Source organism: Lontra canadensis, unplaced genomic scaffold (assembly GCF_010015895.1).
Source record: "Lontra canadensis isolate GAN:19392208 unplaced genomic scaffold, GSC_riverotter_1.0 scaffold34, whole genome shotgun sequence".
In the NCBI taxonomy this organism is placed as follows: domain Eukaryota; kingdom Metazoa; phylum Chordata; class Mammalia; order Carnivora; family Mustelidae; genus Lontra; species Lontra canadensis.
In genome coordinates this window covers 2210705-2238077 of record NW_022631028.1, presented here as the reverse complement: position 1 = coordinate 2238077, position 27373 = coordinate 2210705, and the positions used below count along the sequence as shown (strand labels likewise).

At 38.1% G+C, this 27373-nt stretch overlaps 1 long non-coding RNA gene across 8 annotated transcripts in view; it reads right to left on the bottom strand.

The window, feature by feature from the left end:
* Window positions 1-27373, bottom strand: part of LOC116873525 — a 327269-nt gene that overhangs the window by 222309 nt on the left and 77587 nt on the right. For all 8 annotated transcript variants that reach the window (XR_004383842.1, XR_004383838.1, XR_004383843.1 and 5 more), the window contains exon 2: window positions 67-373. This is a non-coding gene — a long non-coding RNA (uncharacterized LOC116873525). The remainder of the gene's footprint in view (window positions 1-66; window positions 374-27373) is intronic.

Genomic DNA, 27373 nt, shown 5'->3' with positions numbered 1-27373 from the left:
GGGGAAGGAGCCCCTAACAGAGACCTAGTGGGGTTTACGTGAGGCCATGCAGTTCGGATTTCTTACCTTGGTCTCTGATGGTACATCCCGTTTCATAATATGCCTTCCAGCAGGGGAACTTGGAGACGGAGCCTTCAGCATTCAAAGGGAAAAAGCAGGTCCGAGTTTTATTTGAGAAGAATGATGGAATATAGAAATCCATGGAGGAGGGCAGGATAACAAAGTAGTGGCATGTTCTGGCTCTCAGCCAGACACCAGACACAAGTTCCGGGAGGGTCCCGCTCCTTCCCTCTCCTCAGCTTCTAGCACCAGGCACAGGGTCAAGGCACAACAGAGGTGAAGACTGCTGGATCAACAAACCTCCAGGACTTTGCTAGGGAAAAGGAAACAGCAAAATAATTCATCAAGATTGACAGCTGATTTTTCCAGCTGTTTCACAAAGTTTCCAGATAAACATGTCTGTGAGCACATGTGTGCTGATAAATTTTTTCATTCTAAATTCTTGCTTGTAATGGGATCTGTTGGTTTTACTGCCTTCTTGGGGGTAGGGGGGAACACTCCAATTTTCTTTGGGGCAACCAAACTGCCTCTTAATTTTGGTGTGTGAAGTTTGATTTTAATACTTCCTTTTGGCTCGAAGGGACGGTCTGAGGCCCGAGCCCAGCCAGTTAGCGTTATTTCCTCTTGGCCCCGGTGAAATTCAGAGAAAGATGTATAACTCAAGCTGAACCCATGAGAATCCTACCTGGAATTTTGCTGCTTGATTTGGAAAGAAGTATTGTTTTGTTTTTGTTTTCTTTTGGTTTGTTTTTTTTGCTATACTTGAGAAATGGATAAAATGCGAGTCTAGTGTTACTAGTCAACTTCTTAGCCACCACTTGGGAAAAATATTCTTGGAAAGAAGAGCCAAAATAGAAGAGAACTGAACTGAAAGATAGAGAAAGAAGTAGTCCTGGTAAAAATATTTGAGCAACTTGAACCAGCCAAGCCTAAACTCAACCCATTTCCTGGACCCTTCAATGAGATGGGCCACTAAATTCCCAGGATTTCAATCACCTTATAACCAATTCTATAGATAGATAGTTGATAGATAATCTCCAAATATGACCACTGAATTTGTTTTTCATACTTAATGAAAAGTTCTGAGCCTCACTGATGGAAGAACATTGCACAATGTTGACATGAAACCCTAGCTATTTACGGAGTGGGCCCTTTAACCCTTATTTGAATATATGGGAAAGGCACTTAAAAAGACCTAAAGCCATCCATGAATACGTCAACTTCTTTAGCTTCACCAACTCACAAAACACTTTCCAGTTCATCTTCTCTTCCTGTTTATTTAAGTGCGTTCTCTCCTTCTTCCATTCATATGTCCATATCCTTCATATTAAAATCTATTAGGAAAATTCTAACTGGGATGTGTTCTGTCCAGAGCCACCCCACATCTTTGAGGCTCTTCACCCCCCCCCCAGATGGACAAGGATAACATCTGAAATGAAGAGACCTTGAATTTCTATTTCCAAATTCCAACGAAAGGCAGAATTCTCCTTTGTTGAACATCTCACTTCACCACAAATTTTAAACCTTTTTGTGGCTTAGGAAAAGTTGGCACGTGGCAGAGCCCTGCTGAACAGATTGAGACATCAGAGAATGGGCCCTTGGCCATGCCTGGCACACGTTCTGAAGACATGGCCCCATGCCACCTTCCCCCTCACATTCAATGTGACATTAACACTAGGAGTGGGCTCAAGAGCTAGGGCAACTTGGACTTGAAACATAACCTTGAAATTCATGGATGGATTTGAAGGATGAAAAAGAAGGCTCTGTAGCTCTTCAGCTGACTCTAGCCATTAGAATAGGAACTCAAAGCAATTGAGTAAGCTGTAGCACACATAGTGCTAAAGACTCTTCTTGCATTATCCCTTTGAACCCTCATCACAACCCTATGTTGTAGATCCTATTGTAATCCTCATTTTTACAGTCGAAGAAATTTGACCTAGGAAACTGAGTGAACCTTCTCTGGATCACTGAGCAGGATTCAGACCTAAGTAGTAGGCAGGCTCTCCATCATAGCACAACGTTGCTTGCTAAGAATGAAAAGAGCACCTGGATCATGGCTATAGAATGGTGGCAGTGACTGTGATGATGGAAGGAGGCTTAAGCATCATTTAGCCTGATGGAAAACCTGAGGCTGAGGGAGATAAGTGACTTCCCCAAAGCCACATAGCAAAGATAAAGAACCAGACACTGAAATCTAGCCTTGAAGCCCCAGTTCTTTTTCACTGCATGCCTTGTTATTTTCAGATACGTATACAATGCCACACACATCAAGTTAACATGCACTGCTATTATAGATACATGAGTTATTCTAAAATATGTGCATACTACTCGGCAAATGACAACCATCCTGAGACTATCTGTATCTTTGCTTAGGACTCCTGGATCTCCCCACAACTCCCCACAACAAGAAATTAAAGGACTGTCCCCTGTGGCCAATTTCCAATCTGATTAGTCGATCCCTTCCCTCAGTTAAATATTTTTAGTATGAACCCTGCTTAACACAAAAGCCTGCACACATACTCTTCTCCCTCCAGAATAATGGGAATTTAATGAATGGATTGCCGGCTGCATCTCAGTCATTTGGGATAACAATGTTGTCTCAAGTATAAGAGGTAGATGAAAGCTAATCAGGCCAACTGTACACAGGACAGCAGAGGAGAAAGTTCTGCCCCAGCATTCAGGGACTCTGAGGAGGTCTTGCCATTCTCCTTCCAGGTGTGGGTTAAAATGTTCTCTCCCTACAGAGAGGAAGTTCAGAGCATCTGAATTGTCAGAGGCAAGAAGGGTCTTGCGCCTACCTCTCTCACCTTTCTTCTTTCTTTCTAGAATGGCAGAGCCATTCCTCAAGTCATGAGAACCCTACGGACAACAAGTGGAAACACAAGGAAAGCTTGCCTGCTGCAGAGACAGCTACCCCAGTGCCTTTTGAAGACAATGGCAGGTAAGCCATTCTTTTCTGACTCTTCTCAGCTGCAGAAATGGAGAAACGAATTGCTAGTGGAAGGGAAACCCTGACGCATGGAATATCCAGCATGAGTCAACCAACCGTGTGCTACTAGCCCATCTGAAAACCATCTACACAGTGACCTATCTTCATGAGATGAGGGTTTGCAGAGAATTGACTCAAGCTATTTGAATATCTGTTCTCCTGTTATGCCTCACCAGGATTTACATATCACCAAAGAATCCTTAATTATGAATTATTAGGTATATTCATCAAGAATATTCTTTTATGGACCAGAAGTCTATTTCATGGCATGAGGTCTGAAGTAAGAGACGAACCCTGGTCAAAAGCAAATACAGGAAAAGCCTGAAAATGCCTTAGCCCCCTTTCCTTCACTTTATTGACTGGATGTTGGCTTACTTATTCCAGGCCTCTCCTCTGGACTACGTTAGCATTCCACAGCACCTTATGATTTCCTTTTTGTAGCAATTATTGCATTTATAATTATTTTCTTAAAGCTTGTGTTCCCTTCTAAGCCCTAATAACAATGAGAAATTAGTGTGCATTACTCTTACTAACATTTCCCCAATACGGAGAAGGGTGTGTTGTTCAACAGTGGATATTCACTGATGGAAGATCATTGCACAATGTTGACATGAAACCCTAGCTATTTACGGAGTGGGCCCTTTAACCCTTATTTGAATATATGGGAAAGGCACTTAAAAAGACCTAAAGTCATCCATGAATACATCAACTTCTTTAGCTTCACCAACTCACAAAACATTTTCCAGTTCATCTTCTCTTCCTGTTTATTTAAGTGCTTTCTCTCCTACACTGTGATTTAAGGAAACTTCCATTGCATGTTATTGCAATTGGTGCATAACTGAATTTTTCTCAGACTACAGTCCACAGACCAATAAGAGTTGGCTTCCTGTTCTTTGGGGTTCTGTGAATTCCTTATGAGATTTGTAAAGAGATGTAAGCATATGCTGATTCATGCAGATGACCATTGAAAACTGAATGGGAGGGGGCACCTGGGTGGCTCAGTGGTTAAAGCCTCTGCCTTCAGCTCAGGTCATGATCTCAGGGTCCTGGGATTGAGCCCCACATCGGGCTCTCTGCTCAGCAGGGAGCCTGCCCCGCCCCCGTCCTTCTCTGCCTGCCTCTCTGCCTACTTGTGATCTCTGTCAAATAAATAAAATCTTAAAAAACAACAACAAAAAACTGAATGGGGCCATATGATTTCAATATCTGCAGGCTTTAAAATATATTTTAAATTCTCTAACACCCCTCCCTTCAGCAAATGGAGTCTCAATTTCCCTTCCCTTAAAATACAGGCAGGACTTAGTGACTTGCTTCTAGTGAATGATGTGAGACAAAGTTCCCTTACAAGACTTCAGGGGCTAAATGAGAAAAGGTGATACGGTGTCCGCCTGGCTCTCTGTCTTGGGGAGTCCTCCTAGTCCCAACTAGCAGCCAGGTGAGTGACAAAGACTTGGAGAGGACCCCAGCCTCAGCCACCAGCTGACTATGACCTCATGACAGGCCCCGAGCCAGAACTACCCAGCTGAGCCACTCCTGGGTTCCTGGCCCAAAGAAAGCAGCAGAAACAGGTGATTATTGCTGTCTTAAGTCACCCAGTTTGGGGTGTCTGTCACAAAGCAGTAGACAAGGACTCTGCTGTCCTGACTTGCAGCTGAGTTTGTGACCGCATTGCAACCACATATTCATTAAAGGCCAATGAGAAGAGAATACAGGCAGACTTAATAAATGCATGTCAAGTGAGGGATAAAGTTTTGCAGGAGTTCGAATAGAGAACAGTGACAAGAAAATGGCTCATCACAACCAGCTTGGTGTTTCTGGCAAGCTGAACTCAAAGGAATCTTTGTTCCGTCAATACCCTCCTCAAATTGCAAGCAGTTAGCGGGTTTCAGCAAAACAACTTCAAGGACATTTAACAAATGCAGTCAGTTTTCATTGTTTTGGTTTTGTTTGGCTTTTTTTTTTTTTCTGATTCTTTTGGACATTATAATTCCTTATATCTAGTTTTATATGTAATCATTTAAGTAACATAATAAAATACTTCAGTCAGCACGAGTGAAACACAATTATTTTTTCTTTGATAGGAATCTTAAGTTTGAGAATCAGGGAGGAACTTCAGATAGGCCTCTGTAACTATAACACACGACAACCTCATTTACTGTTAAATGAAGGACTACCTACGACTCTTTCCCCTAGAGCATTTTTCTTAATTCTCCATATATATAGCAATTCAATTGCAAGCCTCAGTGTATTTGCCTTTAGGTCTCCCAGTTGTTGAAGTCTTGCATTCGAAACCCCTATTGATGACAATGATGGTTTCAGTCTATGTATTCTGAGTACACACGGCCTGAATTTTCGATTAGCAATCATGTATTCCTCCTGCTCATTCGTTTCAGCGAGACGACGGCCATCTGTCTGTCTTTGCATTGCCCTTGACCACCCCTACTTAACCTTAACCTTAAATTACATTTTCAGTCAGACCATTATAAATGTAACTTTCAGATCTGGTGAACATCCATTTGTTTTTAGATTATGCTTAAACCAAACTACAGGAGCTTAACTTAGAGCTTATGTTAATGCACGTAAATGTGTATTTCTGTTTTAGGTGGGCGAGTAGTAGCTATTATTCATGGCTTTCTGTTACATGCTGTGAAAACTGTCCAGAAGTAGTTTGACTTCTTTTTTAAGATTTTATTTATTTATTTGAGAGAGAATGAGTGAGAGAGAGCATGAGAGAGGAGAAGGTCAGAGGGAGAAGCAGACTCCCCAAGGAGCTGGGAGCCCAATGTGGGACTCGATCCTGGAAGTCTGGGATCATGACCTGAGCCGAAGGCAGTCGCTCAACCCACTGAGCCACCCAGGCGCCCAGTAGTTTGACTTCTTAAATAGAAAGATAGATTATTAATGATCATAATAACAGTATATCAATCATTTACTACACTCTTGCAGTACTTACATGGTACAGTATTAAATACTTTGTATATATTATTTTGTTTAATCCACAGAACTGGCTTAATAGTTTAGTAAAACTGTCATTTTACAGATGCTCAGAAGGATGATCACTTGTTCTTATATAACATCACTGGAAATAGAGGAGCTAAAATTTGAATCCACTAGGCTGGCCTTTCTCAACTCAGAGTTCTCTTGAGTTCTAAATTTCTCTTGACTCGTCATACTTTCTTGTTTGCTCTATTTCAGTAAAGCTAAGTCGTCATCAGTTGTAAGGGGTTCCATTATCTATATGCCAGGACAAGAAAGACAGTTAACGCTATGGCATGAAGCTTTAATACCAGAAATTTTACTTCATATTGACTTGAAAATGCTCTATGTAATAAACAGACCTAGTTAGACATACATTGTTCCCTAACATTACTGTTTTGCATGGAGAGAACAGAAAGCAAAAACAAATACATGGAAGGAGGTGTTTTTCTAAAGTTGAGCTCTTCTGAACAGTTTTGTAGATGAAGGTCATCGGTGTTTGTATTTTCTGCACTGTCATATTCCATGTCGATGAGAAGACTGATGATGTAGCATTTCTTAAAAGAATGCTCCATTATTGGATCTGGATTTTTCTTCCAAACTGCTCTCATCTTTTTTCCTGAACTTTGATATGTATATGCAGGCAAAGCTAATGCCCCTCATTTAAATATTTAAAAATGCACATCTTAGAGTCAATGGAATATGATATTATGTTTCCTGCAGACCATGTTAAAAAATCAACCATCCACAAATTCAAGTATTTTATGATATTTTAGTTATCCTAGGCATCGAGGTCTAATCTCAGATGTTAGCTTGCTATGGGTCATTAGTATACATTTTTGTTGCCTTACTCACATTTCTCCATTTATTGAATGCTTATGATACATCAAGTACTGATCTAGGTCCTTTGCATGTGTTAATTCACCAAGGAAGCAGCATACTGTCCCATTTATCAATAAGGAAACTGAGATTTAGAGTTTAAATAATTTTTTTCAGTCCCATTACTTCCTAATTGGCAAAGCCAAGATTTGACTTCAATCTCTTGGACACCAACATCCATTCTGCTAATGACTTTGCTATATTACCATCCACATAAACATACACATTGGCAGTGTTAGGATTGGTAACTGTTATAATGATTCTTATTATGTGCTATGTACACTATTTTTACTTCCCCTAGCCTTCCCTCTGTCTGCACTGTGTATATAAAGTACCATGAACATGGGTTTTTATTGACTCCTCTCCCCAAAGCCAAATATTAACAGTAACCCTTCAGGGACTGATCTGGATATAATGGGCCAATATTTCTTGCAGCCCGACAATGCATCACTCCTATGGCTGTCTTGCTTTAAAGGTTTCTGGGGGAATTGTCTATAAAAATGACCACAGAATTGGCCATATCACAGGACTCTTACAAGCCATAGGTCCAGGCATGCCTATTTTACCACTGATCAGAAAATTTCATCCTGGCAACCATTCTATAGGAAATTAATGCTGCTGCCTCCCCATATTTATGGCCCACCATATGAAAGGAAAGAATATGTATCATTGTTGTATGTAGTGCCTGAAGCTAAAGGTTTTCTCATTTAGCTGCTGCCCAGTAGAGCCATGCTTAGGTAATTACATTGCTTTTAAAAAGAAGGAAAATAATCTCAGAGGCACTCTGATCTCATTTTATAAGCTGGAGGTCAGTGGCACAAATATTGAGCAACACTCCTAAACTTTATGCCCTGCCAGTAACTAATCCAAGAATTACTTAGAAAATAAAGTGAAGCAGCTTTTATTAAATGTCAGGTCACGGATTTAGGGAACATTCATTTAAAGATTCCTCTGGTGGTACCCTGAGACAGTGCCTTTTAACAAATCAGTCCAGGTGTTTGGAAACAAGAGGATCCCTATAATTTCTAGAATTCAAGAGCCATGCTTTGTTGGAGAAAAGTCAGTTTCATCTGAAAAGGTTTGCAAGACACCATGAACTAATGCACTGGGCGAGATGTTCGTGTCCTTCTTCCCACCTTCTCAGGTCTCAGAATCTGGTGCCACAATCTTCCCAGCTCCTCAGAATCTGGTGTCACCTCTTCCTAGCTTCCCAGCTTTCCAGCTCCCCAGAGGGCGAGATGTTCATGTCCTTCTTCCCACCTTCTCAGGTCTCAGAATCTGGTGCCAGTATCTTCCCAGCTCCCCACCATCTTCTCAGCTCCCAGCTCTTGACTTGTCTAAACAACTCTTACTTGGTGCCTACCTGCCCCAGACAACTCTTATTTGGCCCCTATCTGAAGTCCAACCTTGAGTTCTACTTCTTCCTGCTTGGTAAATCCTTAATCTGCCCACTTCCTTCTAACCCAACTGTCATTCCTTCCAGTCCCCACCACGCCCCACCTGGACAGCTGCCTCAGCCTCAGCTTAATCTCTCTCAATAAGCCTGTCTGCCTCTAGTCCTGCTGTTGACGAAACACAAAGTCTAACCTCTTCACTCCCTGGGTTAAACTCTTTGATGGCTTCCTGTGGCTCTTGAGATGAAGCTCCTAGTTTGTCATATCGCTTACAAGGCCCCTCATGATGAGGTCCCTGGGGACTTCTCTCTCCTCCCCTCCCCCACCCCCATTTCTCTACTTTGGACAAATGGAACAACTTTCAACAACCCGCTTGTCCCACCTGCCGCCCCTCACACATGTGATTTCTCTGTCTTGAAATATCCTGTGCTTTCAAGTCCAAAGTTAGAGTTTACACCCTCTTAGGGTGACTTTGTCTATGTGCAGGCTAGTGTCATGCCCTCCGCCCTCTGCTCTCGTACCTATGATTATCCTCTCCTTGAGTTAGTTCTATAATTACCCCCTTACTTTCCTTTTTCACCAACTGTGACTTCCTTGAGAGCAGAAACAGTTTCTTGTTCACCGTCCTACATCAGGGCAGTGGTGGAAACCACTGCTGTACTGTGTATAGCCGTCTTGGTACAAAGGACAATGGGAAGCAGTGTACAGATGCTCTTTTTAAAACTTAAATATTGTTCCACGTTTTTAATGTTTATCCTCTCTTTATAACAAATGGTGTTTGTTTTCTCTGTTACGGACCTTGGATGCACAGAAGTGGATTAACTGTGATCCTTGTACCATGACACAGTCATCACGAGCCCATGCAGGGACCCACTTATATTTATTTTGCTCCTTTATATCATAACAAGCATCTCCAAATTCACTATGCAAAGCAAAAGTCACAGTAGCTGACATTTACCCAAATGGTAAACTCATTCTGTTCCATATCCTTCCACCTGACCCGGCATGCTATCATTACCATTCTCTCGCTTTCTATTTAATTGGCTCTGTGTTTCTAAACTTTAAAGTTTCTAAACTTTACTAATGCTGGTTGTTTTTAACTTTACAAAGAGGATACCATGCATACACTCTATTTGGGGACTTTTTTTCCACTTAATGTTATGTTGCTGAGAGTCATGTTTATTGTACTGCTGTATCTTGCCACAGTTCATTTGGTTTGACTGCTCTGTTATGTTCCTTCGATGAATCTGCCACAATGTAAGCATCCATTTGCCCAATGACAGGCATCTGGGTTGTCTCCCCGTTTTTGCCATTCTGCACAGCCGTGCTCTGAGTACCTGAGTGCCTGTCACCTATTTGACATTGAAAGCATTTCACTGGAGTGGAACTTCTGGGCCAGAGAGTATGGGAATCTTTAGGAGATAAGGCTGAACTAGAATACAATGAGATGGCACCAATTTATAGTCCTATCAGTGTGTATGAAACCCAATGCACCTGAGTCCTCTCCAGTACTTGGTATTATCAACCTTTTTCATCTTGGTCACTCAAATACCAGTAAAATGCCATCTCATGTAATCTTGATTTGCATTTCCCTGGTTATTAATAATATTGAGCATTTCTTCATGTACCTATTATACATATATATTTTCTCTGAAAATGCTTATTCTTCTTTTTTGCCCATTTTTCTGTTGGATTGTTTGTGTTATTTGTATTGATTTCTGGGCATTTTAACATATCTGATACCAATTCTTTGTAGATTTTGTGTGCTTACTGCAGAATATCTTATTGAAGTTGGTAACTTATCTTTATAATATCTTTAAGGTTTCTTGATGAATAAAGGTTGATAATGTAGCATACACATGACATTCAATAGCACCAAAGTAGATTTCTGGATAACATGAAAATTACCTACTCTCTTACCTGATAAAATAGGCTGTGGTGGAGGTTTTACTGTGTAGTTGAGCTCTCAGGGATCTAGAACCTACTATTATCTACATTTCCATAAGGGCCTAGGCACTCAGCCAGCACTTGCTGGAATGAACTGAAATACTTTGCAGCAACAGGTACATTAATAAGAACATTTACCCTCTGAGTTGTTTAAACAGATGGCTTGTTTTTGAAGACCAAAAAAAAAAATGTAAAAGAAAATAAGAATGGGATTGATCTCCAGTTGATCTTCATGGTTGTGGGGAATCGGCATTTTTGGCAGGCTCTCTCAGGTGGTCCCATTCCTCCTTTTCTAAGACTGTATTTTTGGATGCCTTGGTATTTTGGGTATAGCTAATTTTTACTGACTCATCTGAAGGAGAGTTTTGCATATATTGCAAAAATTCTCTTTGAAGCTAAAGGAAGGAAAGAAATAAAAATTATATGTTCCTCCTTCTTAAAAAGCCCTTTATGACTTAAAAATCTCCCCACCCCCATAAACAGATCTACCTATTTCTTTTTCTTTTTCATTCCTTAGCTCTCACACAGGCACAAAGCAAGGCATATCAATGTGGCCACTTTGATATGAAAGCATAATGTAAAATGTTAATTTTTTTAAGATTTTATTTATTTATTTGATAGAGATCACAAGTAGGCAGAGAGGCAGGCAGAGAGGGGGCGTGGGGAAGCAGGCTCCCTGCTGAGCAGAGAGCCCGATGCGGGGCTTGATCCCAGGACTCTGAGATCATGACCTGAGCCGAAGGCAGAGGCTTAACCACTCAGGCACCCCTAAAATGTTAATTTTTAAACTGCTTCTTTTTACCTGAGATATGGAGTCAACCAACCTAAGGCTCTTCCTGTGCCTCCTACCCACTCTATACCTATCACTCCCATCCACCTACCATGAGGGCTAAGGCAGCGGTAGAAATAATTAGGACCTGCGTGACTCAGTGAATAGGTCTGTTTTATACCTTACCCAGCAATGTTTCTCAATATGAAAATTCAGTAGTATATTTTTTAAATTTTCAAATATTTTATAGTATATTTCAGAAGCCAGAAGATTACATATTCACATACACATAGGATGGGGAGTACCATGACACACATCTCTATGTACCCATCATCCAGGCTGAGTAACAGAACTTCGCCAGTCCTACTGCAACTCCCCATGTCTTTCCTCTCTCTCCTCACGGATTTATGTATGGAAAATATTTTATGCATGACTGTTATGTGTCAAGCACTGTTCTAGTCATTGAAAAACACTAAAATAAAATTTAAAAAAAAAAACTGACAAAAAGCCCTGACTTACAGAGCTTTCATTTTATAAAAGGAAAGTACTGTTTTGAATTTTGCATTCATCGTTCCCTTTTCCCGCCTCGTAGTTTTACTATATGTATGTGAATCTCTAAACAATATATTAGTTACTTTATTATCTTCTAAACTTTTGCTTTTTTTATTTAACTTTTTTGTTCATGAAATTCTAGTTCATTCATTTTCACTATTTGTGGATTTTTATTATGTGATTATACTTCACATTTTCCTGTTTGTGGATATTTGGATTGTCTTTAGATTTTTGCTTTTGCAAACGAAGCTCCTTAGAAATGGTATCCTACAACACATGTTTTTGTGTCTGGATTCTTTTGTTTAAAATTATGTTTATGAGATTAATTTCCATCGTGTGTAGCAATAATTCATTGCTGTTCATTGCCGTGTAGTTTTCTACTGTATGTACCTCCCCAATTTATTTATAATTCTATATTTTAACATTTAAGTTATTTCTAGTATTTGTTTAGTGGCATGTTTGCATGTTTTTAAAAGCTTTGTGTTGAGTATAGCTGAACCCTAAGATATGCATATGCCCAATTTTAGTAGATTCTGCCAAATGATTATATCCAAGGTTAGCCTACAACTTGCATTCCCACCAGTAACCATTCTGGTGACTGTGTATCACACTCTATTTTTAATTTCCATTTACCTGATGATGAGTGAAGATGAACGCTTTTACAGAAGTTTGTGGGTTGGCTAATATATTTTATCAAGTAGCAGTTTAACACTTTTGCTCAATTTATCTATTTCTCATTGATTTGAAGAAAGTATATACACAAATATTCCCAAATATGTAAAAGATAAGACCACTGATATATCATTAAACAGAAGTGGCAATAATAGCCAAAATTGTTTCACTCCCAATCTTAGAGACAAAAATTCAACATTTTGCTTAAATATAACACTATAGGTTTCAAAAGGTGATTTATCATATTTTCAAAAATCTATTCTCGTGGGAAAGATTGGCTTGTAGGTTTACTTTTCTGTAATACCCTTGTCAGTTTTTGGTATTAAGGTTATGCTGGCCTCAAAAATACCTTGGAAAATGATACCTCTCTATTCTGGATATTTTCTTCTGCCCCATATGCCCCTTTACTATACTAATTCTCTTTTCTAAACTTAAGTATCTAATCTTCTATTAAACCCATTGACTTGGGTTCTTAAATTCAGTTACTGTATTTTAAAATTCTTCAATTTACAATTAATCCTTTTGTATAATATCGAGTTTTCCACCAAAATTCTCTGCCTCATTATTTAATACTTTAACATGTTAATCTTGGTTACTTTAGTATTCATGTCTGATAGCAAAAATACATGGATATCTTATGGGTCTGTTTCTACTATTTGTTATTTTCTATTAATTATTAGTCCATTCTTGTCTTTGTGTCTCATTATTTTTGTTTGAGTGCTAAACACTGATACTGAAAACTGGAAATTACTTGAGGCTCTCATCTGTCCCTTTAATAGTAGCAAATTCCTTAAGGAGACAACCAGTTCAGGTTATAGGCCCACTTTTTGGGGATTCCACCCTCCCTCCAATCCTAGAATTTCAAGTTCTTACTGTATTGGTATTGTCTTGTTAATGCTTCAAAGAAATTTTGTCAAGGAGTGCCTCAGTGGCTAAGTCTGCTAAGCATCTGCCTTTGGTTCAGGTCATGGTCCTGGGACCCTAGGATTGAGCTCTGCAGTGGCCTCCCTGCTGAGTGGGGAGCTTTTTCTCCCTCTGCCTCTGTCTTTCACCTCCACTCATGCTCATTCTTACCTTCTCTCTCTCATAGATGGATAAAGTATTAAAAAAAAAAAAAGAAATTTTGTCAAGCTTGTCTAATTATTATCAGAGGAGAGATTGTTTAAAATAAGGTAATGTGCTATCTAAAAGTAACAATATCTTATTTCATTTAATTTGCATTTCCATATTTCATCTTAGTTGTTGAACACTTTCAGAAGCTGAGTTACTAGTGTTTTCACTTATGCAAATTTTTCTAGTTAATGATTAGTTTCTTCTTAATCTATAGAAATTCTTTATGTCATCTAGGTTTTTATTTTTATTAAATATATTTTAAATTATTTCTAATTATAATTTGTCTATTTATTTGGATGAACTCACATATTTTTTAATGTGGACATATTTATCAATCTTTTCTCTTTGTCTCTTTTATTTTATTTAGGAAATCTTTCTCCATCTGAATGTCATAAAAATATTCTCTCATATTTTTTCCTAATCATATTAAAGTTTGTTCTTTTAACTTCTATCTTTAATCTATCTGCTATTCATGTTAGTATTTGGAGTGAAGTAGGGATTCAATTTTACTTTTTTCATACAGGTAGGAATTCACCCCAGGACCATTTATTAGGACAAAACACTTTAATTTCAGAACAACTTGTTTCAGGGAACTATGCTCCAAGTATGGGAGGTCCCTGTTATCTTAGTATTCATTATCTGTGTCCCTGAAAGAACCAAACTCTTTAAAAGCTAGTCGTCCCTCAAACCCTCTGACTTAATTTTAGTTTCTCTCCTCTTGTTGTGTCAAAAGTATTTGTTAATCAGTTATCTCATAGGTTGTTAGCTGTTTGTAAAATCCCCAAAATACAGTGCAAAAGTGAAAACGGATGGTAAGGTAAAATTACAAATCTTGCAAAAGATGTGGGATCTTATAAACTGAGAATAATTGCTTTAATCATTCCCCAGAGGCAATGACAGATAGGGATACGGCACAATCAGTAACAAAAGAACAGAACATAAGTAAGTGAGGTAACACTGTGGATGCTTTGAAAGAAAATGACTTTAACATCAAAACTTAGGGAGCAATCCTTGAGAAAAATGTATAAAGACCATGTATGTCATTGCAAACTGATCTTTGTAAGTTTGATGCAAAAGTAAAATTAACAGTGTCTTATAGCTCAATTTTTTTGAAGTACAGTTGACATACACTATTAAGGTGTGCAACATAGTGATTAGATAATTCTATACATGATAAAATGCTTACCACAGTAAGTGTAGTTGCCATCTATCACCATAGAAAGTTATTACAATATTATTAACTATATTTCTGATGCTATATTTTTCATTCCCATTATTTTATAATTGGAAGTTTGTACCTCTGAATCCCCTTTAGCTTTTTTGCCTATGCCCTCATCCCCTTTATCCTCCTGGGAATCACCAGGTTTTTCTCTGTATTTATGAGTCTGCTTCTGTTTTCCTTGTTGTTTTTTTTTTAGACTCCAAATAAAATCATATGGTATATTTCTTTCTCTGTCTGACTTATTTTAGTTAGCATAATACCTTCTAGGTTCCTTCAAGTTGTTACAAATGGCAAGATTTCATTCTTTTTATTGCTGAGTAATATTCCACTTTATATATATAGATATATATATATAGGTATATCTATATATATGACATATATAATCTTCTTTATCCATTTATCTATTGATAGACACTGGATTGCTTCCATCTCTTGGGTATTATAATGTTGTGATGAACATAAGGTTTCATATATCTTTTTGAATTAGTGTTTTCATTTCTCTCTTTCTCTTTCTCTCTCTCTCTCTCTCTCTTTTTTTTTTTTTTTTTTTGGTCAATACCCAGAAATAAAATTATTGGATCATATGGTATTTCTATTTTTTACTTTCTGAGGAATCTCCATACTGTTTTTCATAGCAGCTACACCAATTTATCTTCCAAGCAGCAGCACACAAGTGTTCTCTTTTTCCCACATCTTCATCAACACTTCTTATGTCTTGTCTTTTGATACTAGCCATTCTGACTACTGTGAGGTGATAGCTCATTGTGGTTTTGATTTGCAGTGCCCTGAAGATTAATGAGGTTGAACATCTTTTCATGTGTCTGGTTGCCATCTGTATGTCTTCTTTGGAAAAATGTCTATTCAGATCTGCCCACTTTTAAATCAGATTATTACTATTATTTTTGATGTCAGATTATATGAATTCTTTATATATCTTGGCTATTAACCTCTTATTAAATATATCATTTATGAATATCTTCTCAGTAACTTGCCTTTTTGTTTTGGTGATGATTTCCTTTGCTCTGCAAAAGCTTTTTAATGTGATATAGTTCCAACTATTTATTTTTGCTATTATTTCCCTTGCTTGAAGAGACGAGTCCAGAAAAATATTGTTAAGGCTGATTCCAAGAGTTTACTGTCTATGTTCTCTTTTATGATTTTTATGGTTTCAGGTGTTTGATCTATTTTGTGTTTATTTTTGTGTATGGCATAAGAAAGTGGTCCATTTTTATTCTTTTGCACATAACTGTCTAATATAGCTCAATTTTTTAAAAAAATCACACACACAAATGCACACATAAGTAACAGAACTTGATTCTTGCTTATTTGTTCTAAGACTATGTCATAATCGGAATTAGGACCTAAATTATCTTAAACATAAAATAAGATTGTTTCATAAGTTATATTGTACTTTTGTTTGTTTATAAGAGATAAAACACCTTATCTGTGATTTGGGCAAACAGTAATTTCAGGTGTATGACATAGTAATTTGATAATTCTATACACTACACTATGCTTGCCATAATAAGTATAGTTACCATCTGACATAATTTCAGTAATATTGACTGTATTCTCTATGATGTACTTTCAATCCTTGAGTTATATTTTTCAAGATGAAATTCCAATAGAAACTTTTTCACTATTACTTATTATAAAACTTTGGTGACTCAGGATTATGAACAATAAACTAGATGGGGAGAGTTGAGGTCTTCAAACACATCACTGACACAAACCCAATTCTCATGGACTTATTTCATAGGACAAGTATAAATGGTTATCAGAGCCAGTATTAGGGTCAGATGACTGAGGTGCCTAAGGCAAAGTATTCAAATATTTACACTTAGGACCAACCAGTGCAAATGCTGATCTGAAATCTGTTGCTATACTTTAGTTTTGCCTATTCTAGGACTTGAAAAAAATTACACAGTATGTTCTCTTTTGTGTTTGGTTTCTTTCACTCAGTTGCTTCTGAGATTAATCCACATTGTGTGTATGCATAGTTTATTCCTCTTTATAGCTAAATATTCCATTTTATAAATGTTCATTTTATATATACATCTTTTTATATTTTATACTAAATTTTTTATATAACATTTTATAAATACACCCAGTATGCTTAGCCATTCATGTTTCGATGGGCATTTGAGTTGTTTCCAGTTATTGCCTACTACGAATAAAGCTGTTGTGACATTCATGTCCAATTCTTTTTGTGGGCATATATTTCCATTTCTCTTGGATAAATGCCTGAGAGTGAAATTACTGGATTATATGGTATTTGTTTAACTTCATAAAAAACTGTCAAAATGTTTTCCCAAAAAGTTGTACCATTTTACACAACTTCCTGCAACATATAAGAGCTTCTGGAACTCCATATGCTTACCAATACTGGATATTATTAGTAATTTTAATTTTAGCTATCCTATTATGAAGTAGCATCACACTGCACTTTAATGTACAGTCCCCTAAAAACTCATATGATATTAAGTATCTTCTCATGTGTGTATTAACTATTTATCTCCTTTTCTAAAGTGCCTTTTGAAGTCTTTAGCCAATTTTTAATTGAATCGCTTGTCATTTAATTATTGAATTTAAGAGGACTTTGTATACTCTGAATTAAATATTTTACATACAAAAGCTCTTTCAGATTCAGGTATTGATAATATTATCCCCCAATCTGTGGCTTGCCTTTTGGTTTTCCTTTGATGAACAAGTTTTAATTTTGATAAAGTCCAAATTATCTTTTTCTTCATGTATGTCTAGTCTAAGAGATCTTTGCCCATCCTAAAGTTGCAAAATTTTTCTCCTGTATTTTATTTTAGAAATATTATAGTTTGGCTTTTATATTTAAACCTAAAGTCTATTTTGAATTAATTTTGATTTATGGCATGAGTAGATATCAGTATTCATTTTTTAATATGAACATTGAGTTGTTCCCACATCATTTATTAAAAACAACTTCTCTTTTCCATTTAATTACTTCAGAACTTTCCAAAATTCAATTGGCTATAGGTGTGAGTGTCAGTTTCTAGGATCTCTTCTGTTCCACTGCCCTATATGTCAATACTTTTGTCAATGCCACATTATTGTGATTGCTAGAGTTTTATAATAAGCTTTAAAATCAGATAGTGTAACTCTTCCAACTTTGTTCCTTTTCAAAATTGTTTTGGCTACTATAGATCATCTGTGTTTCTGTATAAATTCTAGAATCATCTTGTCAATTTCTATAAAAGCATTTGCTGGGATTTCGACTAGGATGCCACTGAATCCATAAATAAATTTGACAGAACTGACATCTTAGCAATACTGAGCCTACCAATCAATGAACATGATCTAGCTCTCTAAGTAGTGTTCGTATTTTTCAGTGTGGTTTTGTTGAACATCTCTCATTAGGTTTATTCCTAGGTATCACAACTGTTTTTGATGTTTTCAATTTACTTTCTTAAAATAATTTATTTTGAAAGAGTTTTAGATGCACAGGAAACATGTAAATCTAGAACAGTGAATGTCTATAAACACCACATCCAGTTTCCCCTATTATTAGCCTCTTATTTTAGTATAGTACATTAGTGAGGCAGGAGTGATATGTTATTATTAACTACAACTAATACTTTATTCAGACCTGCTTCATTTTTATCTAGGGTCCATTTTCTCTTCCAGGATCTCATCCAGGATACCATATTACATTTAGTTGTCATGTCTCTTTAGACACCTCATGGCTGATAGTGTCTATTTACTTTTTCTTTTTTTCAAGATATTATGTTTTCTTTCTCCAAAGTGATAGGTAATTTGGATATTCATGTGCGAACAAGAGAGGTTGGACCCCTACTTCACACCAGGTACATAATTAACAGAAACTGCATTATTGACCTAAATACCAGCTAAAACCATCAAATTCTTAAGAGGAAAACCTTGAGATAAATATTCATAATCTAGGATTTGGACATGGATTCTTAGATATGATACAGCAACAAAAGAAAAAAGTAGATAAACTGGACTTCCTTAAAATTAAAAATCTTTGTGCATCAAAGGGCATTAGGAAAAAAAAAGACAACTTACAGAAGAGGGTAAAATACTTGCAAATCATGTATCTCATAAGGGTGTAGTATCCAAAATATATAAATAGATTTTATAAGTCAACAACAAAAAGACCAAGAAACCAATTTTAAAACAGGCAAAGTATTTGAATATTTTCCCAAAGAAGATATAACCAAAGAAGAAATGGCCAAGAAGTACATAAAAAGATGTTCCACACCATTAGTCATGAGGGAAATGCAAACAAAATTCACAGTGAGGCACCACTTCACAATCACTATAATGACTATAATAAAAACATAGAAAATGACAAGAGTTGGGAAGGATGTAGAGGAATTGACACCTTCATCCATTATTGGTGGGAATTTAAAGTGGTTCAGCTAATTTGGAAACAGCATGGCAGTTCCTCAAAAAGTTAAATGTAGAATTTATTATATGTTCAACAATTCCATTCTGAGGTATATACCCTGAAGAATTGAAAACAAGTACTCAAACAACTTCAAGTAGCCGCATATCCATAGCGGCACTATCCACAATTGTCAAAATGTGGAAATAGCTCAAATGTCCATTAGTGGATTGATGGATAAACAAAATGTGGTATGTACATTCAATGGAATGTTATTCAGCCTTAGAAGAAGGAAATTAACATGCTACAACATAGACCACCTGGAAAACTTCATACTGAGTGAAAAAGGCTAGACACAAAAGGTCACATGTTGTATGATTCCACTTATATGGAAAAATCCATGGAGACAGATTGGTGGTTATCAGAGGGCAGGGTTTAGGAAGGTGGGGAGCAACTGTTTGACAGGTACATTTTCCTTTCAGGTGATAAAAATGTTTTGGAACTTGACAGAAGTTGCACAACACTGTAAATGTACTAAATGCCTATGAATTTTTCACTTTTAAATGACTGATTTTATGTTATATAAATTATACCTCAGTTAAAAAAAAAGAGAGAGAGAGAGAGACTTGAAAAAAATGTTAGGAATAGGTCTCTATTTCATCACTGCTAGGTCTCTAGCTACTTTGAGAATATCTGGCATGCAGTAGGTGCTCAATAAATATTGCTGACTAAATGAAAAACAGCACATTTTTTTTTTGCTCAGAAGTCGCCTTTCATAGCTGTAGCTGGAAAAAAAAATATGTCGGAATGTGCCACTAAAAAGACCTTCTGAACTCATATATATAGCTATAGTAGAAATTCACCAGTAACATCGTCTTCAAAATACAGAAGATAAGCCCAGACTCTGGTAAACAACATTCCCTACCCTCTGTCATCCTTACTTCATCTATAAAGCCGAAATGGCTGACTATGGCTAAGTGTGACCTCTGATATCCCCTTCCTCCTTCTCCAGTACCCCAACAAAAGTAAACTTTATTCACTGTGTTTACCCAACTACATATTATAAAAAACCAGTATGTGCAGCCGGCCTGAGATTTTATGTAAGCCACTGTGAGTGTGGCAGATTAGCTTTGCCAAGAATGACACAAACAAAATAAGGCAGAAGACAGCAAGATAGGTATTCAAAATATGTAAAGATAAATACAGCAGGAGCCTTAATTCGCCTCTATTGTTTTGATTGTTGTTATTCAGCATTTATGGTGTATCAGGCACTCTAAATCATATTTTTAACATGTTATATAACTGAATTTTCACCCCAGTCTTATTTTCAGATGTGGAAACTCAGGCTCATAGAAGTGATGTAAGTGCCCTAAGGTCATGCAAGAAGGAGCAGAGCAAGCATTTGAACTTGGACACCCGGGACTGAGGACTGGCTGCTTTCAGGTTTTTGCCACTGTCCTTCTCCAAAAAGTGGAGTTCATGTTAACTCACAGTCCCACTCTTTGTATACGACTGGTTCTCTTTTTTATTATCACTTAAGATTTTATTTATTTATTTTAGAGATAGAGTGAGAGGAGGAGCAGAGGAAGAGGGACAAGCAGACTCTGCACTGAGCCTAGAGCCCGATGTGGGGCTGGATCCTATGACCCTAAGATCATGACCTGAGCTGAAATCAGGAGTCGGGGATTAACTGACTGAGATATGCAGGCATTCCATGCTACTGGTTTTTTGATCAGAGCAGGAAAAGATTTCAAGTTTAAATTCTGATTACATTAGCATAGGTCACGTGACACACTCCAGGCCAAGGGTCAGCGTACTATGATTGGATACTATCACTTCCCAAAAGAAAGGATGGACTGTCTGGGGCATCCAAAACAGGCAAAACATTCCAGCATCTCATATAAACTTCAGGTCATAGTTTAAAAGACATCTGCCAAATAACATCATCCACTAAAAAAATAATATGAAAAGCATATACAAAAGAACTCAATCTCTTGATCAGTACGTGTGTAAGGAAAGGGCTCAGATCTGTTAGTAGGCAGTGTGATGTGATGGGCTGAGAGTCAGGATTTGTTGGTTCTAAGTCCTGCCCTGCCTCTCTCTCACTCTCTCCATCCTTAGGTAAACCCCATCTGAGCCTTCATTTTCTACCTATAAAAGCAGCACTTGTCACAAATAGTTCTCAAAGACCCAACTCTAGTTATGATTTTCTTGTTCTAATCTCGAATTTTGGGAAAACATTCCTAGGTAGCCATGTACAGGACAAGAGAAGCATTCTGTTGCTGTTTTCAATCCAAATACCTCTTTTCTAATCTTTGTTTGGTCTTTCAGTACTGGTTTTTCTTCTAGGACTATAAATCCTCTAGTTTCAAGGTCTGATTTTCACAGTGATCTCAGGGAATGTGTACATTCTGTGCAATGCCCAGCTTAACCCAGTCAGAACTTTACAGAGGGGAAAATGAAAGAGTGAGCCATTACTCAGAGAATGGAACCTATAAAATGGAAACCAAAATAAAAATATATTTTCTAGCTTTTCCTGGGTCAATTTTAAAATAATAGAAATTTGGTGAGCATCCGTTTCATTTTATTGGTGTAGATGTGAGTTTCTTAACCTTTTACAATCCATGTCCCCTTATGATAATCCTAAGTATCCCACAGCATACCCCAGAATTTCTGAAACACACCCTTGACTGGGGCACAGCGCTTACCTCTCCCTCCCTCTCCCCATGAAGAGTCACTCAAACCCAGAATATAGACTCCATCTTCTATGCATGACCACATGGCAACATTGAACAAGGTTGACTAGGTTGACTTTTCCATGGTCATATTGTAAAAATTGTAAGTTGTCTTTTCAATTTCCAACTATTAAGCTACAATATTAACTATGCTTTGATAACCTTCCCTTCCTCTTCATCATCCTGCCCACAGAGGGGAGCTTCTGATATGCACCCCCTAGGAGGAAATATCCCCTCATGGAGGACCACAGCTAGTGCACACTTACTCATAATTCTCACTTACAGCCGACTCTACTTTCTCCTTGATATGTTATCTTAGTCTAACTTCCTCAAGGGCATTTCTGAACCTCAGTTCCCCTACGTGTAAAAGACACACAGTGAAACTGAATAAGGTTGTTGTGAAAATTCCTGGGATCATTTATGGAAAGTGCTTGGGACAGTGCCTAGAATACAGGAAGTGCTCAGTGAATGCTGGATGATATCAACCAGGCTGCTGGGTATAATCATAGGGCATGTGTGTTCCACTGTCCCGCAGGTTGCAAATCACGCTAAAATCTGAAAGGTGGCCCCTGCACTTGTGATATATAGGAGATGACCAATGGATAATAGGTAGAAATATACATGTAGCTGGATTGTATAATATGTAACATGTTATCGATCTATGGCTATTGCCAGTGAACCCTGTACATTGCCCAAGCATAGGGTCTCTGATTTCTCAAGCCTCTCCTGCTCCCGCTGTACCACATGAGCAGCAGAGCCAGGATGTCCCAGCCGGCCAAATATGTAGTATCAGGCCAGCAGGAGCAAATCCAAGTGATCTTCCAAGCCAGCTCTCAGAAAGGAACAGTATTTGTGACCCAGAACAGAGGGGAGGCTAGAACTGAAGCATTCAAATAGGGCCATGTGAGGTCTCTTGCAGGCTTTCCAGGCTCCCATGGAAAAGGTTTATGTCTTTTTAAATATTGGTTGTTTAGACTGAGACTACCCTGAGAGCAATATGCTGCTACTATTGTACAGACTGATGCCCAGAGAGAAGTTCTAGGTCTGTCTGTTTGGACGTGAAGCAAATGCCATCCCTGCAGCCTGTGGGCTGTAAGTGTTTCGTAACTGGGGGACGCTCCAGTTCATGCCAGAGACGTGTGACCAAGAAAACAATATGAAAAGATGGAACAAATTGAAGAGGCAGAGTCTGGAGCACTTTCAATTCGTCACAGGCTCCCTACCCATGTGTTTTGTGGCATGAAACACTCAAAGCAGAATGGGACATTAAAGAAAATAAAGGGTGGGGGGGATGTCTGTGACCAAATCATATTACCATGGAGGATTCTAATTGGGCTTCCTAGCTAGAGAAAATCAAATACCTCCAGCTAGTGGGAAGATCATTTCCCAGATGCATTATTCTATGTCCCAATTAACCCCGTGTGAAATGACACCACTCACTTCTCCTTCCCATTCTAATTTATTGCTACCCAATAATTGGTAAGATCGGCCTTTCTCAGCAGGAAACACTGAAGCCATTCAGTTCCATTTCAAAGGGTATTTATGGCTTGCCTACTGTGTGCTAGGTAAAGGGGTGGGGATAGGACAAAAATAAAGAGAAGTAGATCCCTTCCCAAGGAGCACACTGTCTCAACAGAAAATGAGCAGAAAAGGAACGGACTGCAAAATGAAATCTGGATACTCTATTGATGATACTGTTACCACAGTCCTGCCAGAGTGATGGGCAAAAAGAAAAAGAAAAAAAATGCAAATCACTGATTTATACTTTTATCAAATTTAGACCAAAGAACCTGATGACACCGAGAAATCTGGGGTAAAAGGAAACTCTTTTTTGTTCAGAAGAAAGCTATCTGAAACATTTCCAAGGGAAGTGTTAATCGGTTCTTTTTAAAGAAATTGTGTTTTTCGCTTGCCAAGTCACAATTTACATCTATGGAGTAAAATCATTTTGCCTCAGTCGTTGTACCCATGATTAATTAGTTGATGAGCTGGAAAATCGTGCTTTAGTGGGTTTTAATTTATTTAGTGAGCTCAGTTTATTTGGGAGGAAATGTGTCCAGGCAAAACTTTTTTTTTTTTTTAAATGTTTTCCTCAGTCTTATTCTCTGACCACCCAATCCTTTCATCCTTCAAAGGCAATCACCATTTTCAAATGAGAATAGCAAAAATGGTTGAATTTGGACCTGAGTAAATGAAATGTTATCCTCTTGGTTTAATATGCCTACTACATTTTAAATAATGACCTAGTTGAAAGGGAAAGATTGGAAATTTAAAAATAAAGCTACCAATTCCAGATTTGGATTAGGAACTGAAAAACATAGTTATTTCATGCCCCTCAGGACATTCACTGATTTGGTCTATTCTATAGACTTGTTGTTCTCAATTATTGCCCCCAAATGGTTCTAAGAAGTCTCTAAACAGTTCATTCCCATGTTCTCAGAGCTCACCTCCTTTTGCCAGAATAGAAGAGGAAAACCTTGTTCCTTCCCTGTGAACTAAACATACTTTATGATCTGAAGATCAGAATAAACTTTAGGAAATCAAACCATCAGCTAGCCACTTTAAAGAAAAAGGATTACCATGGGGGCCTGGGTGGCTCAGTGGGTTAAGCCTCTGCTTTCAGCTCAGGTCATGATCTCAGGGGCCTGGGATGGAGTTCTGCATTAGGCTCTCTGCTCAGCAGGGAGCCTGCTCCCACCCTCCCCACTGCCCTGCCACCTGCCTCTCTGCCTACTTGTGCTCTCTCTCTCTCTGTCAAATAAATAAATAAAATCTTCAAAAAAATGATCACCATTTATGAAGTACCTCCTCTACACCAGGGAGTTTTACTCATTTAGTCCTCATGAGAGTGACCTTATGCCCATTTTACAGATGAAAAATACATGAACTTGCACAAAAGCAGATCACTAATAAATGGCAGAGAAGGATGGAAAACCACATTTGCTAGCTTTATGGGAAAACAATTGGGTAGGTAAAAGCAACAGGATTTAGTTCTGGGTCTTTTTCATCCCAAAGCCTGTTCTCCGAAGGAAATCAACACTGCAACTGCAGTGAGCCCCTTCAAGATGCCACTTACTATAAAATACTTGCTTAGAATCACACTCTTTTGTTCTAAGGCATCGAAGACTCCCCACTAACACCAATAGGGTGTCCGTTATGTGCCAGGGATTATGCTTCTAATATTGGAAGCAGAGATGGCTCTGTGGCTTGCAATCTATCAAAAAATGAAATAATCATAGAGCAATGCCTGGCTGTGCACACACACCCACCCACATCAGGGCTAGGCTACATTCACTCATTTATACATTTAACAAATATTCATCAAGTCCTACAATTTGAGCATCTGAGACTGTGTTTACTCACCTGAAAAATAAGAGCAGTAATTTCCTTGCCTATTTCTCCATGCTGCTGCAAAGACTGCCTTAAGGAATGCGTGGAGTCATCTGGATGACTGTAACCTGCCCCACTACCATACATTTATTACCGGGAAGCAATTCCGCATAGGGGTTGAGTACTTCCAATGTTTGAACCCCTCGGCTGGGTGGCCTCGGGCAAAGTGTGCCCTTGCTGTAAACCCTGTTGCCTTAAGTGAACCTGAACGAACGCTTGTTCCTTAACCACTACAGGGCCTGAAGAACAGTGGCAGCATGAGACCCCTGGGCTCTGGACACAAATCTAGTACCCAAAATGTCATTCCTGAGATAAAAACCCGCCAGGATACGATGAAAACAGCATATATTTGGGCACGCAGGACACTAAATCCTGGCTCTGCCACTCACAGTGAAGTATCAACTCACACCCGTCAGAAGGCTAGTGTCAAAAAGAAGAGAAATAACAAGCGTTGGTGAGGATGTGGAGAAAAGAGGCCCCTTGGACACTGTTGGTGGGAATATACATTAGTGCAGCCACTAGAGACAACAGCATACAGGTTCCTCAAAAAATTAAAAATACATCTACCATATGATCCCTTTAGTCCGCTTCTGGGTATTCAGCTGAAGAAACGAAAACACTAATTTGAAAAAAGTCATGCACCCCTATGTTCACTGCAGTATTATTTACAATAGCCAAGATGTGGAAAGAACCCAATTGTCCAAGGGATGAATGGATAAAGAGAATGGATAAAGAAGACACACACACACAGGAATACTACTCAGCCATAAGAAAGAAGGAAATCTTGCTATTTCTGACAACATGGATGGAACCTGAGGCTATTATGCTTAGTGAAATAAGTCAGACAAAGAAAGAAAAATACCATATGATACCACTTATGTAATCTAAAAAAAATTCATAGATATATAGCTAACAGATTGGTCATTATATGAGGGGAAGGGAATTGGTGGGGTTGGAAAAAGGACAAAGGGAGTCTGTATGATGTCCGATAGTAACTAGATTTACTGTGGTGATCACTTTGCAGAATATGCAAATAACAAATTATTATGTTATACACCTGAAACTCATTTTATAACTAATATATTTTTTTAAAGGCACAAGAGTGCTGGATGAGTTGATAGGACATTTTCATTAGAAATCTGTGTATGCGGATTTGTCTTGCTCACTTTGTTACTTTGAATCTGTTGTATTGATACCTCAGCTGAAATTGAGACAGAAGGAGTTCTGTTCTAGAATCTTGTTGTAACAGTTATTACCGTTATTTTCATCATCACTGCCTAGGAACATAGTCAAACGGAGCTCCTGGTAGCAAACTCTGTTTGCTTCTATTTCCATGCTAAGGTCACTGACTCGGGTGATCAGAAAGAAGCAAATTTATTCTATGTACCTATCTTAGCTTATCTTCTCTGTCCTACAAGTATATCCAAGGCAAGAGTTGGAGCACTATTTTCCCCATTGTTGATTCAGCCATTTTTTGCAATGTTGGCTCTGGGGGAATCATGGGACATTCTCAATTCTAACTTTGTCCATGGGAACAGAATTTGGCACTAGGATCCACTGTCATAACTACTTATGTCAACTTGTTGTGAACTCGCTTTTGCATATATCCAACAGCAAACTTGTTTTAAGGATGTTTTAGGTAGGGGATATACACATCCTCCCATGAAGGCCATTTTTGCCAACTGAACTACCTTAGCCCCTAGCTTCTTTCAGGTTTGCTCATGTTTTTAACCTTAGAGACTGTAAGGTTTCCACTAAAGAAAAGGAAGGCTCCACTTAAAAGGAAAATGATAACGTCTGTTTTTTTTGTTTTTTGTTTATTTTAAAACTCATCTCCTTTTCCTTCTGGAAGCATTCCTCTGCTGTAATAAAGCTGTAGTACATTAAATAGGCATTGATGTGCGTCATACCAAGGGGGCAGGTTCTGGGCCACATTTTTATATGTGCTCTTACTTTATAGTCACATAAGTTCTGCCTTCTGACAAGTTCAAAGCACTAAGAAAATGGGACCTCATTAATGTGCTTCACATCTCAGATCAAGGAGGGACAGAAATAATTTTTCTCCCATTCTGCAGGTGACGAACCTGAGGCCCAGAGAGGTTTTGATGGAAACAGGAGCAACTGTTAGTAGGAGGAAAACTCACCCATTGCTTCTTTTGCTGACCTACTCACCCTTTCACTTAGGTGATGGTAGATACTCCTCAAAACAAGACGAGAGAAAAAAATACCTTGTATGTAAATGCACTGAGTGAACATTTTTTAAAAAATTGTTAACATTTCAAACCTGTGACTTGGTA